Here is a 19,569-nt window from a genome sequence, read left to right as displayed (position 1 = left end):
GCACGACTACAGAAGGAGCAGAAACCTAACACAATTAGGACTGGTCAATATTAATGGGTAAACCATTTTATTTGGAAATAAAATCAGTCAATGTAATGTGCCGCTGGTGTCCCCATCAAAATCACACGGTCATCCTGAAACTAAGCTTTTAGCGGCGTTGTACAGTGCAATGATAAATCCATCCATCCATTTTTTTAACCGCTTATTCCTCACGAGGGTCGCGGAGGGTGCTGGAGCCTCTCCCAGCTGTCAACAGGCAGGAGGCGGGGTACACCCTGAACTGGTCGCCAGCCAATCGCAGGGCAGATCGAAACAAGCAGTTGGAGTCACAATCACACCTAGGGGCAATTTAGTGTCCAATTAATGTTGCATGTTTTTGGGACGTGGAAGGAAACCCACGCAGGCACGAGGAGAACATGCAACACCACACAGGCGGGTCGAGGATTGAACCCAGGACCTCAGAACTGTGATCCCAACGCTTTACCAGCTGAGTCACCGTGCCGCCGCAATTATAAATCTTTCTTTAAGAAACATTTTTTGTTTGTTTGTTTTCAGTTACAACCAGTATTTTGTCTTTTTTCAATGGAAGCTAAAACTGTAGTTTGTAGCAGAGTAAATATTTGCACTTTTTTTTGTAACTTTCAGTGCGTTATATGTAGTTGGATGTTAGAGAGAGAGAGAGAGAGAGAGAGAGAGAGAGAGAGAGAATTTAAACACCCTGCTATATTGCAAGTTCTCTCACTTCGAAATAATGGAGAGGTCTGAAATTTTCATCGTAGGTGCATGTCCACTGTGAGAGAAATAATCTCAAAAGAAAAATCCAGAAATCACAATGTATGATTTTTTTTTTAACAATTTGTGTGATACAGCTGCAAATAAGTATTTTAACACCTGCCTCTCAGCTAGAATTCTGACCCCCAAAGACCTGTTAGTCCGCTTTTAAAAGTCCACCTCCATAAAGACACCTGTCCACCCCATACAATCAGTAAGACTCAAACTTGTATCATGGCCAAGACCAAAGAGCTGTCCAAAGACGCCAGAGACAAAATTGTACAATTCCACATGTCTGGAAAGGGCTACAGAGAAATTGCTTAGCAGCTTGGTGAAAAAAGGTCCACATTTGGAGCAATCATTAGAAAATGGAAGATGCGAAACATGACGGTCAATCTCAATCAGAGTGGAGAACTTGGAATATTGCAGGGTGTTCAAATACTTATTTTCTTCACGATATATATATAAATACATGGTATACACAAACACACATGCAAACACAGTTTTAATGTTTAAGATATTGAGCTAGAAAGCCTTTATTTTATGCAAAGAAATGACCACATGTAGTCAGATTCTCACCACAGGGCGAATTAAGCGTGATATGAATATGGAAACCAAATATATGCAATGCTCTGAATCCGCAATAGGTGTAGTGAGGGAAAAAATGTATTCTCTTTGCTCAGTGAAATACTTCTGTGCTTAAGTGCTTGGGTTCCGCATCAGCTGCATTTTACTGACCATCTAGTGTACTTCTTCGCGTCATCGATCCACTCTGCCTTTGTTACATTACTGCTATTAGACGTGTAGTATGTGCATTTTACACAGAAATGTTTAATCTAATGATTGCACAACCTCTATAGAGCACATTTTACTATTTTTGGGTTCTTTGTCAACTGGTGAGTTTTTGGTGGACTGCGCGGTGGTCGTCGTTTTTGGTTGATTTCTAGCAATAAAGCAGAAAACAAAGCTCAAGTAAACTCATTGAGTTTTTGCAAGCAGGCAAGTGTTGCAGTTTCAGGTCATATGAAAAAAAAAAAAAATACACATCGATCCGGGTTAAGAATCATGGATGCTGTATCCCTTCTGGGGCCAGATTTGAGACTGCAGTTCCAATGAGCGGAATACTAAACACGACAACAGCCTCGGGCCCCCTCCTCAAAAAAAAAATCATTGTGCATTCACAGCAAAATGTGCATGTCAAGTGAGATATCGGCTTCATTTAAATCCAATAAGCTTCAGATTGTCTTTTGGCCCCTCGAGGAGACGGAGCCTCCTCTGACAATCTCTCAAGATGGACGCTCCAATCTTGTGATTTACGAGGCCTCGGGCTAGTCAACACCATGCTTTGAAAAAAAGTAATGAAATGAGGACTATTTGACTTCATTTTAACATGAATCAGATCTGCCAGTAAGAAAGCACAATTTGGCAAGTGGCTAAATCCTTCTTGGCTTACGGCGGGAGCCACTAGCGGGCTGAATTTAAAGGGAACGAGAAGAGTCGCTTTGATTGGCGGATTACGCGATTTACATGTAAAATGCACTTCTGCTTAAGAAAAATTCACGTTACGAAATGACTTATGGAACGGATTAATTTCGTAAGTAGAGGTACCACTGTGTTTGAAAAGCAACGCCGTCTTACGGAATACAATTTAATTAGTACAGGTGGACTCTTCCGAGTTCCACAAGCTCACTTTGTGACCCGTCTCCCTCCCTCCCTCCCTCACTTCCCTTCTACCATCGTGACTGATCGTTCGCATTCCCCCTCATTTGCTGCCTCAGCCGGTCGGGGGACCGTAACGCTCACTTGTGTTGATGGACGACATCGGCCTGCTGGCTGTTTTTCTTCATGATGTGTGAGAGCCTTTTCATTTATCGTCACGTCGCCCGCCGCCGCACCTTTTGTCAGGTCATTTCTTCTCGTTTTGGTTTTCATGTCGCTCCACTTCATCTTTCTGCAACTCTTTCCTCTCCTCTTCCATCTCGCATATGTGCTCCTGAAATAAGGCATTGCAAAACCACTGGATTCGTAGATGGGGTGACCTCTTCTGCTTAGCGCAAAAAAATGTAGCGCCCTGCTAACTCATTAAGCTGCGGTGTCAAACTGATTTTTGCCTCTGAGGGCGTTTAGAACAGTGAAACCATATAAATGTTTAATCTCCCAATCATATTATTACAATTCCCCAACAAGTTGAGGGATAACTAGTTTTGAAACAAGAAGACAAGGGTAATAGTTTGCATAGGATAATAAATAAAAGGATAATAATATAATTATAATAATATATGTTATAATAATATAATATAGTAAAATATAAATATCATATAAATAATAATAATAATGAATAAATATAATAATGAAAGGATATTTAAGTTACTGTACAAAAAGTTCGATAATAAAATGCAATATCTCAATATTGTTCTGACAATCTGGAATTTGGGTGTACAAAAGTCATCTGCTTTTGGGGGCCACGTAAATTAACTTGAAGGTGTGGTGACCTCATATCTATTAACTTTATCGAGTTCATGTAAAAGTCTGGTAATCTTGTGACCGGTGCCTCAAGTTTAATTTGCAAAATGCTCTGCCCCAACTAAAATGAATGGAACTGCCATTAATCCATTCCAGCCTCACCCTAAAATTACATTACATTATCTAAAATGACCTTAAAATTACATTACTCCTTAAAAATTTACATTCCTCAAACAAATATTAATAACACAAGTCAATTAAATGTGAGCAATTTAATTGTGCCATCATGATTTTGAATCAATTGCAATTGTTACTCTTCTGATGTTTTTAGTTTGGTCGTACACTGTGGCACTGTAAAATACAGACACGATAAAAAATAATCACAATCATTTCAATAATAATAACAATTGTATACCACTTCATCCATCCATCCATTTTCTTAGCCGCTTATCTTCACAAGGGTCACGGGGAGTGCTGGAGCCTATCCCAGCTGTCAACAGGCAGGAGGCGGGGTACACCCTGAGCTGGTTGCCAGCCAATTGCAGGCCACATTGAGACAAAAAGCCGTACTCACAATCACACCTGGGCGCAATTTAGAGTGTCCAATTAATGTTGCATGTTTTTGGGATGCGGGAGGAAACTCACGCACGGCACGGGGAGAACATGCAAACTCCACGTAGGTGGGTCCGGGATTGAACCCGGACCTCAGAACTGTGAGGCCAACGCTTTCCAGCTGAACCACCGTGCCGCTGCATACTAGTTATATAATGCTTTTCAATGAACCCAAAGACATGAATATACACAAAGGTGATCACAACTCCTCAGCGAACTGCAGTAATTTTGTTGCCATACTTGCCAAACAAATATGAGCGTTCATCTGGCATGACACGCTGTGGCAAGCCATAACGGGACAAACCGAAAGGAACATACACATTTGCCGACTTTTCCAACCCCTTTTGTGGCCCTTTTTTTTAATTGATCTTTTTTTTATGAAGAGCAACAAGTTTTGTCGTGTTATTTGAGACTTGTAGGGACTGACATCCTCTGAAGCTGATGTTGTTCACCCCTCATCCTCCACCTGCTTTTACCCTCTCACACTTCACACTCCACTTCACACCCCCAAACACAAATCCTCCCCTCTCCACGTCGAAAACGTAGCTGAATGTTGAAAGTGTCCTGGTTGTTCGTGTGCTCATATGTAATAAATTCATGTGTGGTCACGCTGCATCTTTGCTGACCAAGCAGTTTTGCTTTGATATTGCAGTAATCCGGTGTACTGTAGTTTGGTGCTGGCCGTAAAGAACGGCTCGTTCACATTTTAGGAGGTAGGCAGGTAGTAAAATGTTTACATTGTTGTTTAAGGTGACACTTGATGGCTAGGCAGGCACTTCGCAGACTCAAATATTTGTATACAAGCAATTAAAAAGTGAAATTTCCATCATATATCCCCTGACTAGAAATGGGCAATGACGCAGTTGTGTCATGAACCAATGGTGCGGGGCTGGACCCAAATGCAGGACTCCAAGACGAGGGCATGATGTTAGATGTAGTTTTATTCAAAGCTGAGGTCATACACCGTGTAAGCAGTCCGAGAAGGCAGAGGCACAACAACACTAGGCTCGGCGGGACTAGGAGGCAAACTTGGAAACATGAAGTAACCTGTCACCGCCCAGAGCAGTGTCGTGGCCACGCCCCTCTCGCCAGTGGCCAAGCCTTCCTCATGACAAGTTGATGATAAATGCAAAAGAGTGGCGAGTAGCTACCTAATACAGTTTTAGGTCATGTAAAAGTGTGGCAAGAGAATATCTAGTTAATGTAAAAGCATGTATAGAGCTGCAGGATTATTGTGCCGTTTTTACTTTCGTGCATCCCATCTTGAATCTTCAAATATTCTTTTGTGGCATCTATCATGTTTCTAACATTTGGAGTTTCTCATCTCGCACAATAAGCTCAGTATAATATTATCATCTGCTCTCAGCAATCTACAGCTGCAGTAATAAACAAAAGTAAGGATAATGTCAAGTCACACGGTTTTATTTGGCTTCTGTACTTGATCTAATTAGATAAACGTTGAGCCCAGTGTGTGTTTATTCTACATTTGGATAAATATGAAAGCAGACAGCAAGATGTTTTCAAACCTCCTGCCATGACCAGGCATATTATTTCCTGGCCCACCTCCTGTTTTCCTCCAGTCTGCATGTCAACAATCAATTATTGATCATTTCATTGAAGAGCCGCGCTATTCGTCAAGCTCTCATCGCCGCCGCTCTGTCGTCCAGGCAGACGGTAAACACGGAACTTTTGGCGGGAGCGACAGGCCCCATGTGCCGCCCCTGACATCGGCGGGACGGCGCCGGGTGGGTTTTGTTCCCTCCGACCCTCTGACGTGCCCCAGAAGACCGCCGGCCGTCTCTCGGGTGTCTCGGAGCTGGCGCTGACCCAGAAACACGTCGCTCGAGGTCACTTATGTTCCGCTCCTTTCTGCCCGGACAATGTGTGGGTCATTTTTCACCCTGCTTTGTTTACTACGTCGCTCTTGCATTCTGCAGCTGTTCAGAAGTGCATGAACACAAACACTACACTGCCTTGTTTGTCTTAGTACTGTACATATTACCTATATTACTGTTATTAACACTGGGAATTTAAAATCAATGTACAGAGCAGATGGATAGACTCAAGACAACTGTATAGCATATCCATTTTCTTCTGTATTTTGAGGGTCGGGTAAGGGAGAAGCAGCTTAAAGTGGGACTGTCATCCCTATAAACATTCTAAAATAGATATTGTAATGAAAAATACATAACAGTATTCACTTCAATGTCTATACAAAAAAAAAAAGTGAGCGGAGAACGTGTCATCCATGCACAAAGTTGCGCAATTGAGTGTCCCTCGACATCCAAGTGGTCGCCATATTAGTCGCGTCCTCTGTCCTTGACGTCATCGTCACTACCGCCGTTGAAAATGCGCAGTGGCTGCTCCTATGGAAGCCGAGCAACAGATATTCGCATTTTTCCGACGCCCCTTCTGACACCGAAGCTCTTTTCGAAAAGGGCAACACCACACAACCGAATGAAGTTACCAGGGCAATATTACAGTATTGTTTTGAGCCCTGAAGGCAATATAACACTATTGTTTCTAGCCTTATTCAGATGATATGCGATCACGGCCAAATCGCATTCCCGTCCGATCCACTTCCGCGGCTCCATTGCAGCTCATCGCAGCCGGCCGGTGTGGCTTATGACAGAGCCGAGCGGTGCTGCTTTAGGGGGGTGCTCACACGCATTCTCGGCTGGGTTCTTCAGAGCCGCCCCCGTCGCAAAGCCCAACGCGCAGCCTTTGCAGAAGCTGTGACTGCCGAACGCGGCGCCTCAGCCGGTGTGGCTGAGTTTCAGAGCAGTGTTGGCATATAAGGAGGAGGTGGAGGCGAGCTATGTTGCTTTTAGGGGTATGTTCAAAGTCGCTGCAGTACGCGATGAACACTATCGAGACATTGTTGGCTGGGCGACGCGCACATAGACACATTTCATACGCAGATCTTTTGTTACGTTATGAGAGAGACCGATTACATGGTCCGGCCCAAACTATTATTTTTTTTTTTAGTGGCTGTATACACACCTACCTGTTATTTGGAACCCATGAAGTTCTCGTCCTTTGCACCCGTGCAATCGATTTTTCACAACGAAGAGGGTCTCTTTCAAACTTATGAAGGGTAATTCCATTCTCCCGAGTGTTCAAGCAATGTCCAGCAATCCAATGAGCCGGCATTTTGGCTAACACAACGGAGGTAAAACTAATGGAAACAAACAAGTCCACGAGGGTCCATTACGTCACTTCCCGCTTCTCGAAAACAAATCCCTGACAGGATTTTCCTGGCGGGAGTTACAAAAAGCTGTATACGTCAAATCATGTTTTGTGGTGAAAAAAACACACGGGTCCATATTGGCTGTGGGTTTTTCATTAATAATATACCAAAAATCATCCATTTCATGACAGGCCCACTTTAAATAGTCAAGAACAGACTTCCTTCTCCTCAGTTGCTTCGTGCATCTCTTCCGTGAGACTTATAATCTCTCCAGCGTGTCATGGGTAGTCCACGGGGCCTGGAACACCTCACCAGGGACATGTCCCCACCCACCCCATCTGGCTGCTCTCGATGCGGAGGAGTAGCGCCGCCACTGGGAGACCCTCCCAAAGCACCATTGAAAAGGAGTTTTCATGTCACGTAAACGAGAAAACACAAAATTAGGATGTTTGATGTTGGTAAACGATGAACCCCAATTATTTTACTCTTTGCAGTGAGCATGATGCCGCACTGTGGTGAGAGGGACTGTATCTCTTGCATTTTTTTCCAACCCCTCTAATGACTAATTCACTTCTAATGAATGAGAAGTTATTTTTTGCAAGGCAACCAGCAACAAATCTAATAACTTTGTGATATTTTTGGACACCTCTGAAGACTCCGCGACTCCCTGGAGAACGCGAGATGAGATGTTGGCATCCAGTCTGCAAATGAGCCTCGCTTGCTCAAATTGTATCTCACCGTATCATATATCATATCGTCATATGCTGCTGTCGCACCTGCAGTATAATAACATTGAGCTACATCATAGATGATAGCATCTGATTGTTTACATTTGCAATGGCTGCACGGCTGGAACGCATGCAAACGAACATACTTGGGCAATGAGCCACATGTTGCTTAACCAAAGTTTCCTGATTATTTTTGCTGACACGCTCTCTTCCTCTACTTCTTCCTCAGTTCACAGGAGGAAGCTGAACTCGGCTTCCTCCTGCATGCCCACACATCTCCCTCAGGGCTTCCCAACCCCCCGAGCCTCTCTCCACTCCAGTGCCCCGCTAATCCACTCCCATGCATCTCTGTATCTCTGTTGCTCCTGCTCGGGCTGATCTCTGGTGACTCACTAACCTCCGTCCGGGCCAGTGGGCCTGCGCAAACCTACACAGGGAAAACAGAGTCACGCAAACTCTCGGCAGTACCAGCCTATTACGCGCCCTGCCTTTGCCTGGCTGCGGCATGCAAATCTTCTCTTTAAATCATTGTGTTAGGCCATCAACGTAAAAATTCCAAAAAGGCTATAATGCCTACGATTAGTTCCATCACAGAGGAAAGGTTCTAGAGGGGAGGAAATAACTTGTGTGCAGCTGCTATACGATGGAAAATGTACCTTCTTTACAATTATGTAAAATATGTTGGAAAAGTTCATCTATAGACAGTTTTCGACTGACGTCACACGCTTTCTGATTTGGAACGGGGGCGCCATCTTGGTTTGGTGAATTCACGTAAACAAACGTCACTAAGCAGGAATCATTTCGGAAAGGCCTATGAATGGGGGTGCACTGTTATGTCATCAAACGAAAGTGGGTTAGGGTTAGTAAAGCGTCTTTCTTTTGACTGCCAGCTGTGATCAAGGACCAGTGCGAGAAAAATGAGCAGTTAGCAACCAAACGTTGACAACTGTGGCTGTCTCGTATTAGCAGAGCCAAGCTAGCAGGCAAGCACAATACTCGCGTGTGTCAATGCAATGCATGTCTCCAAAATCTGTATTTTCTGTTTTATTAAAATAGGTTTGCAAAAACGAGTTGCCGCACTGCTAGCTGTTTTGTGAGTTGAGTCGAGAAGAGGACAAGGTTGACGATGTCTGGATAGGTTACCGACGCCCACAGTTTGAAATTGTTGCTCCATTTGTCTTTCTCCAAGGCATATGGGTCGATATTGTCGATCAAAGCACGCGGTTTCTTGAAAGAACATCTAATGAGCACCGATAACTTTCTAAAGTCTTTTTAGCCATCATGCGTCACTTTTAACAGTCGTACGAACATTTGCGTAACTCCGGTCTGGAAGCAAAAGCATTAGAGTGAACGGCGGGTCAGTAGAGTGAACCCATCCAACACGACCAAGTGCCCCGGATGTAGTCATGTGGTCGAAAAAACAGTCTATCGCAATCATTTTGTTTCCTCTAATAGTCACATTTCTTGGTATGTTAAATTTAGTATTTTTCTGGACTGCAACTGCTAATCATCAAAATGCTCGATCCATCAATTTTCTATACCACTGTGGCGTAAATGACTCATTATTTGACGTGATTAATGAGCTGCTCGATCGAGAACCGGATGTCTTCATCCATGTTCCGGCGGACTACTGAGTTAAATGTTTTATGAATTAACTTTGACTTAAAGTCACAATTAGTGAGGCAACAATCTGTATTGATTAGTAATGTATAGAGAAGACTGGTTATCTTCTCAATCATTTATCTGAAGGTCCGACAAATGAGACTTTGTGAACTAAAAAGACAGTGGCCATGGTAATAATTTCAGACAGAAAACCTACAAACTCTGTGAAGATGACATTTACTTGATAATAAAAGTAAATATAGTACGAAGGTACCTGCACAAAACGTGTGACCGGAAAGGTAAATAGTGATAACAGGAAGGTGAGACCTGAGAGTCAGCTGGTGTTGCGTGGTCGCGTTACGACAGCTCGTTGATGACGCACCGCTGAGGAGCAAAACGTCTACGTTGCTATTAGTGGAGTTAGTAAAAACGTAACTGACTTGCTCTGCGATTTGGAGACTGGATGCGACGTGCTGGCTTCGGCCTGGCGTCGGTATCACAAAAATGAGGGAGCGAAACGACTCCAGTAGCTTGGAACAGAACATTTATACAACTTGTTGCCACAACGTGTTTATTGCCTCCCGGTTGAAGTTACAGTAACTGCAAAACTAAACACACAAGAGAGAAAATTACTGTCAACCTCATGAAATTGATCTTGCAAAAGCTTGCTAGCTTATTGCTAACAATGCACACTGACGAGGCTAACATCGTTTTCACAGCGATTATAAGACGAGCGGTTGCAACACATGAAGACAAAAAACATACAACAATGCTCACAGGCATTTATTCTTTATCATTTGGGAAAAACGACTATTGCAGCTTTGTTGCAGTGGTCTTCTCTCTTTCATCATCAGATATTTGTGTAGAATGTCCATGCATAATATAGAGCTGCTGTGGACACCACAAGGAGCAGCACAAAGCCCAGTGAATTATCAAGATGCACAAGCTCTTTTGTTCTCTACATTCTAATAGAGTGCTAATGGTCAATGGAAAAAAAAAAGTTGCAAAAATCGCATTGATGTTTTTGTGTTGCATCCATTTAAAAGGAAAAAGATGACGAAAGATAGTTTTGAGTAAAGAGCGTTGTTACGGAACGGATTCAACTTGCAAGACAAAATTTGACATCGTTGTTTTTTTTTTAATTACTTTTTCCAAAAAGAACGTGCTGCCTCAACAAGGCGTGCTTAAATAATTTACACCCTGCATTGTAAATGTGTCAGCGATCACAAAAAGCAAGTCTTACATCTGGTAAAGCAATGTGCTGCATTACCCAATTTTGTTTTTCAGGTATGCTTATTTTTTAGATTTTAAATTTTTTTTTTTTTTTTTTTTTACCTGACATTGTCTTCATCAAGGACAGTGTGGCGGTGCAGCGGTTAGCGCATCCATTTCACAGTCAAGACGAACTCCGTTTGAATCTCACCTGGGTGGCCTGTGTGCAGTTTACAAACGTGTTGTCGTTCTTGGTACATTTCAGTCTTACCACATTAAAAAAAAATCATGCAGGTTCGGCTCATTGAAGGATCAAAATTGTCCGTAGGTGTTCAAATGAGCTCGACTCCTTCTTTGTGTACTAAGCCCTCAAATTGGCTGGTGACCACTTCACGTTTACTCCCCTCTCCCAAAATCAGCTGGGATATGCTCCAACTCACCCAAGAGACTCTAATAGGAAAACGAAGATGAGATTGCTGATTTTTAATAAGTACCCTAAAGTTGCCAAGTAACATCATTGCATCACGTTGCTGGCTCCTTCACAAAATCTCTCTCTTGGCTCATACGCTATTGCGATGTGTCCCTTTGCAGCATTTCCCTCATCACATCTCCACAAGTGACGAACGCCCTGTCCGAGTCAGATTTGTGCGGTGTTTGTGAAGTGCGGCATGTGGCACCTCTGAGCTCAGCTCGCCTCGCCCGCGGGCGGACGAGCAGACGACTCACTTGGCCTGACGAGCTAACACGCGCACGCCACAGTTAGTCACACGTTTGTTTGCTCTTTCTTCCACCGTGCCGTCACACGGTGGTCGGGGCTCTGCAGTCAAAGGCCAGATGGGCGGCGCGCGGCGTGAGGCCGCCAGGCTCAAGGGCGCACTCGTCAACACGCAGGCTAACGCACACTTGAAACTAATGTCCATGCAAAGCAGGTAACACATGAATGCTCCCCAAAGCCTGCAAATGCACACCCTTCCGCCCGGCGTCTCACGGAGAAGCCTCGTAAGACTCCCTCCGTGCTCTGTTTTTAGACAACGCGTGATAGCAACGTCGACTGCTACGTGATCGCTATTCAACACACTGACAGTTGAGACCCCAATTGAAGTCTCTCCCACACACACACACACACACACACCACACACACACACACACACACACACACACACACACACACACACACACACACACGTCGGATTATTAACTCAAGATCGTGTTTCGTTTATTGTCATTCCAGTTGTGCATAACAGAATGCAGTCATTAAATAATAAAGAGCCAAAAGATGCGTAGCTGCTTAAATTAATCCATAAATATCCAAGAGCATCGTTTAAGATGTGATTGCAGTGGTGCCTTGATATACAGTGAAGAAATTAAGTATTTGAACACCCTGCTATATTGGAAGTTCTCCCACTTAGAAATCATGGAGGGGTCTGAAATTTTCCCAATAGGTGCATGTCCACTGTGAGATAATCTAAAAATCATAATCCAGAAATCACGATGTGTGATTTTTTTTTCATGATTTATTTGTGTGATACAGCTGCAAATAAGTATTTGAACACCTGTCTATCAGCTAGAATTCTGACCCTCAAAGACCTGTTAGTCCGCCTTTAAAAGTCCACCTCCAGTCCATGTATTATCCTGAATCAGATGCACGTGTGTGAGGTCATTAGCTGCATAAAGACACCTGTCCACCCCAAACAATCAGTAAAACTCAAACTTGTAACATGGTCAAGATCAAAGAGCTGTCCAAAGACACCAGAGACAAAATTGTACAACTCCACACGGCTGGAAAGGGCTGCGGAGAAATTGCCAAGCGGCTTGGTGGGGAAAAAAGGTCCACTGTTGGAGCAATCATTGGAAAATGGAAGACACTAAACATGACGGGCAGTCTCAATCGGAGTGGAGCCCAATGCAAGATATCACCTCGTGGGGTCTCGATCCTCAGAAAGGTGAGGAATCAGCCCAGGACCACACGACAGGACATGATCAATGACCTGAAAAGATCTGGGACCCCCGTTTCCAAGGTCACTGTTGGTAATACACTAAGACGTCATGGTTTGAAATCATGCGCGGCACGGAATGTTCCCCTGCTTAAATTGGCACATGTCAAGGCCCTTCTAAAATTTGCCAATGACCATTTGGATGATACAGAGGAGTCATGGGGGAGAGTTTTGTGGTCAGATGAGACCAAAATGGAACTTTTTGGTCATAATTCCAATAGCCGTGTTTGGAGGAAGACGAATGATGAGTTCCATCCCAAGAACACCATCCCGACTGTGAAGCACGGGGGTGGTAGCGTCATGGTTTGGGGGTGTTTTTCTGCACATGGGACAGGATGACTGCACTGTATTAAGGAGAGGACGACCGCGGCCATGTATTGTGAGATTTTGGGGAACAACTTCTTTCCCTCAGTCAGAGCATTGAAGATGGTTTCGTAGCTGGGTCTTTCTTTCATGACAATGATCCGGAGCGCACAGCCAGGAAAACCAAGGAGTGGCTCCGTAAGAAGCATATCAAGGTTCTGGGGTGGCTCCAGACCTAAACCCAAGAGAAAATCTTTGGAGGGAGCTGAAACTCCATGTTTCTCAGCGACAGCCCAGAAACCTGTCTGATCTAGAAAAGATCCGTGTGGAGGAGTGGGCCAAAATCCCTCCTGCAGTGTGTCCAAACCTGGTGAACAACTACGGGAAAGGTTTGACCTCTGTAATTGCAAACAAAGGCGACTGTACCAAATATTAACATTGGTTTTCGCTGGTGTTTAAATACTTATCTGCAGCTGTATCACCCAAATAAATCGTTAAAAAAATCATACATTGTGATTTGTGGATTTTTCTTTTTAGACTCTCTCTCTCTCATAGTGGACATGCACTTACGGTGAAAATTTCAGACCCCTCCATGATTTCTAAGTGGGAGTACTTGGAATATAGCAGGGTGTTCAAATACTTATTTTGTTCTCTGTAGCGCTGTCTTACAATATTCTAGGTGTACAAATATGGTGCATCAACACGTAGATAATATGCAGAAGATTACTCACACCCAAGATATTGTTTTTCCTCTGTGAAAAACTAATGCAGTACTGTATTACTGTCGCTTACTGAGTGACTTACCAGAGTTGTGCAGCACTTTTATGCTTGTCTCAATGATTTACACTGTCATTGTTTTTTAATTAGTTTTATAACTTACAATATTTACAATGGATTTAAGATCGATGGGCGGGTCGTTGTATCTTCATACTGTTCCCTATATTTTGATACATATAATAACAGCATTGGTGTTTCAATCAGTGTTAAGCCTTTTACAATAAACACTCTGAGACTATAGTGATGAACTGTGATTGGCTGGCAACCAGTTCAGGGTGTACCCTGCCTCCTGCCCAATGTCAACTGGGATTGGCTCCAGCACTCATGCAACCCTCGTGAGGATAAGCAGCTCAGAAAATGGAGTGATGGATGGATATAGTGAAGAATGACGTGACGTTCAATACGTGCCTTTCACCGCAAGGTGTAGCCGACGATTGGATTTCTTGAACAAGCCTTTGTACCTCGACAGAAAGTCGTTGCAACCAACTTGTCCATTCCAAGTGAGTGTTTTCGACAAACATGTTTTGGGGGTGTGGGGGTGGTGGGGGGGGGGAGGGGGGACATACTGAGAGACAGGGGGCCACCGACTTCGCAAGTCATTATTCCGCTCGCATCAAACATTCATCCACTCGCTTGCTTTTCAGGAATTGTTGCGTGGGCGGTTTTTGACTCTTGCCTCTTTGGTTTGTTTTGTTTTATTTTGACGAAGTGGGACAAACAACTTTTCTTTACTTGGCCTAAGGCGTAGTAGCTTGTTGTTATCTGCAGAAGCTGAAGAGTTTTGTTGATTTTAAAAAAGAGGTCATTGGTCAGAGGGACATGTGCTTGTAGTGTACTGTGGAAAAATTTTATGTTTGTAAATTCATCTTTTTGGATGCTTTGTACGATGGAGATATATTGGAATTGTGGTAGTTTTGCGTTTGGAAGTACTTATGGGGTGACTTTGCTGTTAAACAAAGTTGAAGATAATGATCTAAAAAATAATGCTTGTGTGTTATTGTGTTGAATAATACAAAGCTAATTTTCATCTGATTAGTCGATTCATTGATGGTATATTAGGTGGAATATTCTAAGTGGTTAGAGCATTGGTTTATTAAACAAGGGGTCGTGAGTTCGTATCCCACTGGGGCCTCCACTCCCCGAGAGGGGTTGCGTCAAGAAGGGCATCCGGCGTAAAAAGTGTGCCAAAAGGGTATGAGCGTTCATCTGAGATGTCATGCTGTTGCGACCCCTAACGGGACACGCCAAAAGAAACTTACTTACGATTCTAGAAAATTCTATAGCTACAGCCCTACTCTAAAGTAAGTGAGTAAGTTTCTTTCGGCTTGTCCCTTTCGGGGTCGCCACAGCGTGTCATCTCAGATGAACACACATATATGTTTGGCACAATTTTTACGCCGGATGCCCTTCCTACTTAAAACATCGTTAGTCACAAATGATAGTTAACCATGCCAAAAATCCATCAATATTCTGTTCCAGTTTACTTTTATACACGATGTTTTAAGTGCCATAGCATCTTGTCAAGTTTTCACCAGCTGATCCGTTCACTAACCATACCAGAAGAAAAATAGAACATCAAAATATGCGTCGGTGCAGTTTTGTGGCTCTTGAGGAATGTTCTGCCCCTGTCATGACCAGAACACGAGGCTGAACCGAAAACGCACGACTCACGAGACCAGGTGCAGTTCAGGAGGAGTCTTTATTCAGTCCACAGTCGGTACACTGGCAGACAGTCCAAAGAGGCAGCAGTAACACAATAAGCTGGCATCAGGGGAAGGTCCAGAACGAGACAGGGTTCGGTACACGGAGTAGCAAGGACGTAGGCTAAGGGTTGCGGGAACGTGGCATGGAGTCCAACGATCTGGCAAGCCCCAGATCTGCCGCTGCCAGAATTCCGGTTGACGTACAAAAGAAAAAGGTACTTTCCAAGTCATGGAGGACAAAGCATCAATCAAATCAAACTTAAGTTATAGAGCACTTTTCATCCAGTGATATGCATCTTAAAGTGCATTACATCATTAAAATCACATTACATAGGTAGCTCCCAAAATTTTGGTTGCTGCTGGTGCATGGTGCCCTTGAGCAAAGCACTGATTACGGGCTTTAGTGGACATGTATTTTTCCAGGGGATATACAATTTTTTTCCAAATAAAATGATACATACTCTCACTGTAAGTCGTCCTATTTAAGGTGTAACATAAAAATTTGCCTTGGAAGGAAAAAAAAATGTTATGGAGCTGCAAATGCAGCACAACGTGTCCCTCGATTGTAGATGTGCACAGTTTCTCCCCAGCAGCCCTCACATGCGGTGCAAGGGAAAGTAATAAGGGCACTTGCAAATTGACGAATGACTTTGGAGTTCAGAGTTGGCGTAGAGCCTTTTTCAACCTGCGCGGTTATCGAGCTGCATTGCCTTCATGTTTTATGTATGTCATATTTATCAACATGCGCCAGCTCAATAATTTACTGCGGGATACTGCTGCTGCAATTGGCAGCCCGGGGAAGCTCCTGGAAGGATGGCGGCATGTGTGGAGCACGCGTGCTCAGCGGATTATTAATACTGTAGGGAGCCTCCCGACGAAAGATGGGAGGACGTTCGTGAAGGTCAGCTCGCAACAAAGTAGTGCCGCGCACCTCTCTGGATGCCCAAAAAGAACAATCATGTTCGGGTTTGGGTCAACGGGGGACACCGTGGCGATAAGAGATTAGGCAACAAAGGGCAAAAGGTACATTTATGCTCTTTGGGGGGCAACATTAGACGGGGTGAAACATGGCACATCTTCCATTTTCACCTCATTGTGACTTTCCTGGAGCGCCTCAGGCGCTGAGTTATGGATGATCTGTTGTTCGGATGCCTGCAGAATAAGCAGCGCTCTTCTTCTCCCGCTTGGCGCTCATTTAGGAGTCAACCAGACGACCAGAACGAAAATAAACAAAAAAGGGTAAATAAAATCGGTTGATTTAAATGTCCCATGTCACAAATGATATCTAGTTCTTGAGTTTGAGTAGCGTTGTGTAGGTCTGTCTCGACAAAATCCACTCGAATTCTGATGCTGTCAGTCTGAATGTCAGAAGACGCGATGCAAAAGGAATACATAAAGGAAAGAAGAAGAAGAAGAAAGGAAAAAAAAAGTAGAATCAAGAGTCTGGTCAATATACGCAGACGCCGCCATGTTACCTCTGTGTGTTACCTCCTACTCCACCATAAGTAATATTTCAGGCTAGTAAAATGCTATTAATATGTCATACCTGCGCATTTTTTTTCAGCTCAGAGTACAATTACATCTAAACAGTATTGCAAATGCATCCCGATTTATTAACTATGACGGGAACTAATCACTGCGATTTGATCTTGAATATTTTCTGTATCCTTTGATGGGTTTTGTGTGTTTACAACCGTCCATGTTTTTACATAATGGGTTCACCCTGACGACATACTAACATTCACGGGATATTTATTAGGACACTTCATCTAAATGTGATGTAAATATTTATTCATTTGAAAATAAGCCTCTATAGTCAGCACCAAAAAAAAAAAATGTAGGTCATCAAATGGAGATTTTTTTTTCGATAGTACTAACTTATTTTTACAGTGAGGAGTGTTAAAAAAAAAAAAGTTAAAATATTGTCTCTACAGCGCCGTTAAGATTGGTTTTACGATGGCCTGAGCTGGGTACGGATTAATTCTCTTTTCATGGTTTCCTCCGGGAAAAGGGTTTCTGAACAACAAGAGGTTCCACTGTAAATTCACTGTCGTCTGCTGCCTGCTGATTATGATTTTTTTCCATGCTGAGTTACAGCAGCCCAAGAAAACGCTGCCCAGAGGACAAAAAACAAACAACAACAAAAATGACAACAACAAAACCAGACTAAACTAGAAAGGCAGTCAGGAAAGCGCAGTGGCTGAAGAATCCCAATTTGGACCAGCATCAAATGACTGGAGCCCCTCATACCCAGCCGCCACCTGGACACGTCTGAATTTTGTCATTAAGATTCATGTCTCATTCTCTCAAAAACGATGGGAAGTGGCCTAAAATGCCTGCCGCAATGTTTAGTGAAAATCACTTGAGTAGTTTCATCAGACTCACCAGTGGCTTTTGGGGGGGAAAAAAAAAACAAGTTGTTTACAAATGTATTAATTACTACTAATAAAGTAAGTAAGTTTCTTTCGGGGTCGCCACAGCGTGTCATCTCAGATGAACGCACATATATGTTTGGCACTATTTTTATGCCGGATGCCCTTCCTGACGCAACCCTTCTCAGGGAGTGGAGGCCCCAGTGGGATACGAACCCACAACCCCTGGTTTATCAAACCAGTGCTCTAACCACTGAGCTACAGGGCCTCACTACTACTACTACTACTAATAATAATAATGAATTAATTAAAATTTGTGCTGTCCATATTTTCACACTTGCACAATCTGTGATTCAAGTACACGATCAAAAAAAAAAAATCTGGATTTTTGATTGACTGTCAGAGGAATATTCATTGACACACACACACGCACAAACAATAAACAATTTTTTGAAATTGTGGTTTTAGTTTGTAGTGTACTGCATCATACGGAAAGACACTCTCACGTTTTGTTTCCTTGTTGAAAAAAAAACAATAATAAAAGGGCAGCAATTCTCTTGCGTTACATTTCCCATTCTGGTCGTGACTTTCCATTATCCCCTTACACGCTGTTGTGCCTCTGATCCTACATTAAAGGCACACTACAACCCACCCCCCTGGTACTTTACACTGATGCACACTTTTAATGAGGCAAGGCGGAACATATTTTACATTAGAAAACCCATTCATTGAACCCCATTAAGCAGAAACTTGACAAAGGTTAATTTATGTATTTCACTCACTCACTCACTCACTCACACTCACTCACTCACTCACTCACTCACTCACTCACTCACTCACTCACTCACTCACTCACTCACTCACTCACTCACTCACTCACTCACTCACACTTAAACACACACACAAGTGTAAATGCAGGCCGTCTTCACACCAAAGGCAAGACCGAGATGAATACGTAAGACCGAAGCATTGTTTTCCCTTTTCTCTCGTAGGACTTGAATGCAGCACGGAGAGAGAGAGAGAATGAGAGAGAGACCAGATGAGCCTCACTGAACAGCAACCGGGTCCTGTTTCAAATACACACACACACACACGCATACACACTCCTACACACAACCCATGCAACCCAGCGTCGGTCCGAACCGCCGGCGGCAGCCCCTCACCGCTCCGCCGAGGCACGAAGCCCGCCGGGAGACGACGACAACCGGGAGAAGACCCTTGCTGCCTCCGCGCCACCCGGAGGAGCGGCAGATGGCGGGAGGGGGCGAAGGAGGATCGGGGGCTTCTTTTGGGAGGTGCTAGAGGAAGGCGAGAGCGAGGGGAGCGAGGAGCCGCTGCTGCTGGCTGAAGAAGAAATCGAGAACATCATCAGACAGCATCGGAGCCGCTCGCAGATGTGGAAGCACCGCCGCTCAAGTTCCCGTCCTGGGTGAGCCTCGTTTTTGTATTTCTATATGCACACACTTTTTACACACACCCGCTCAGTCGGAGGATGTTATCGACAAGTCTCGTCCACTTTGTTGCGCTTCCTCGACCATCTCCCAAGCACTACTTCATCATCTGGATGCTTCCCCGCTCAGCGCCCTGAAAATGTGCGCGCGTTGGCCGAGCAGCTCTCAATCATACTTTAATGATCTGAAGGCATTGCAGTTTTATTTTTTCATGTTTTTTTTTTTGGGATCGATCCCCGCACTCACCGTGATGCATGTAAGGCTGCCCCCCGTGCTTCCTCCCGCGCAAAAGCTTCAGGACAGTTTGCTCTCCCCTGCCGTAGCAACTGAACGATACAATTTGCCTCGAAGGAAATTAAAAAGCAAATTGCTTGTTTTGTAACATTATTGA

General features: G+C 43.8%; 1 protein-coding gene across 3 annotated transcripts in view; it reads left to right on the top strand.

The window, feature by feature from the left end:
- The window catches only part of lingo3a (leucine rich repeat and Ig domain containing 3a), an 83,450-nt gene that overhangs the window by 20,033 nt on the left and 43,848 nt on the right, over window positions 1–19,569 (top strand). For 2 of the 3 annotated variants that reach the window (XM_061825791.1, XM_061825792.1), the window contains exon 3: window positions 18,720–19,156. The gene's annotated coding sequence lies outside the window, so the exon portion shown is untranslated. Of the gene's footprint in view, window positions 1–2,513; window positions 2,624–18,719; window positions 19,157–19,569 lie in introns of those variants that run through there. The other variant, XM_061825793.1, reaches the window with a different exon arrangement.

Source organism: Syngnathoides biaculeatus, chromosome 7 (assembly GCF_019802595.1).
Source record: "Syngnathoides biaculeatus isolate LvHL_M chromosome 7, ASM1980259v1, whole genome shotgun sequence".
Lineage (NCBI taxonomy): Eukaryota > Metazoa > Chordata > Actinopteri > Syngnathiformes > Syngnathidae > Syngnathoides > Syngnathoides biaculeatus.
The sequence above is the reverse complement of the archived record's forward strand: the minus strand, read 5'-3'. Positions and strand labels throughout refer to the sequence as shown.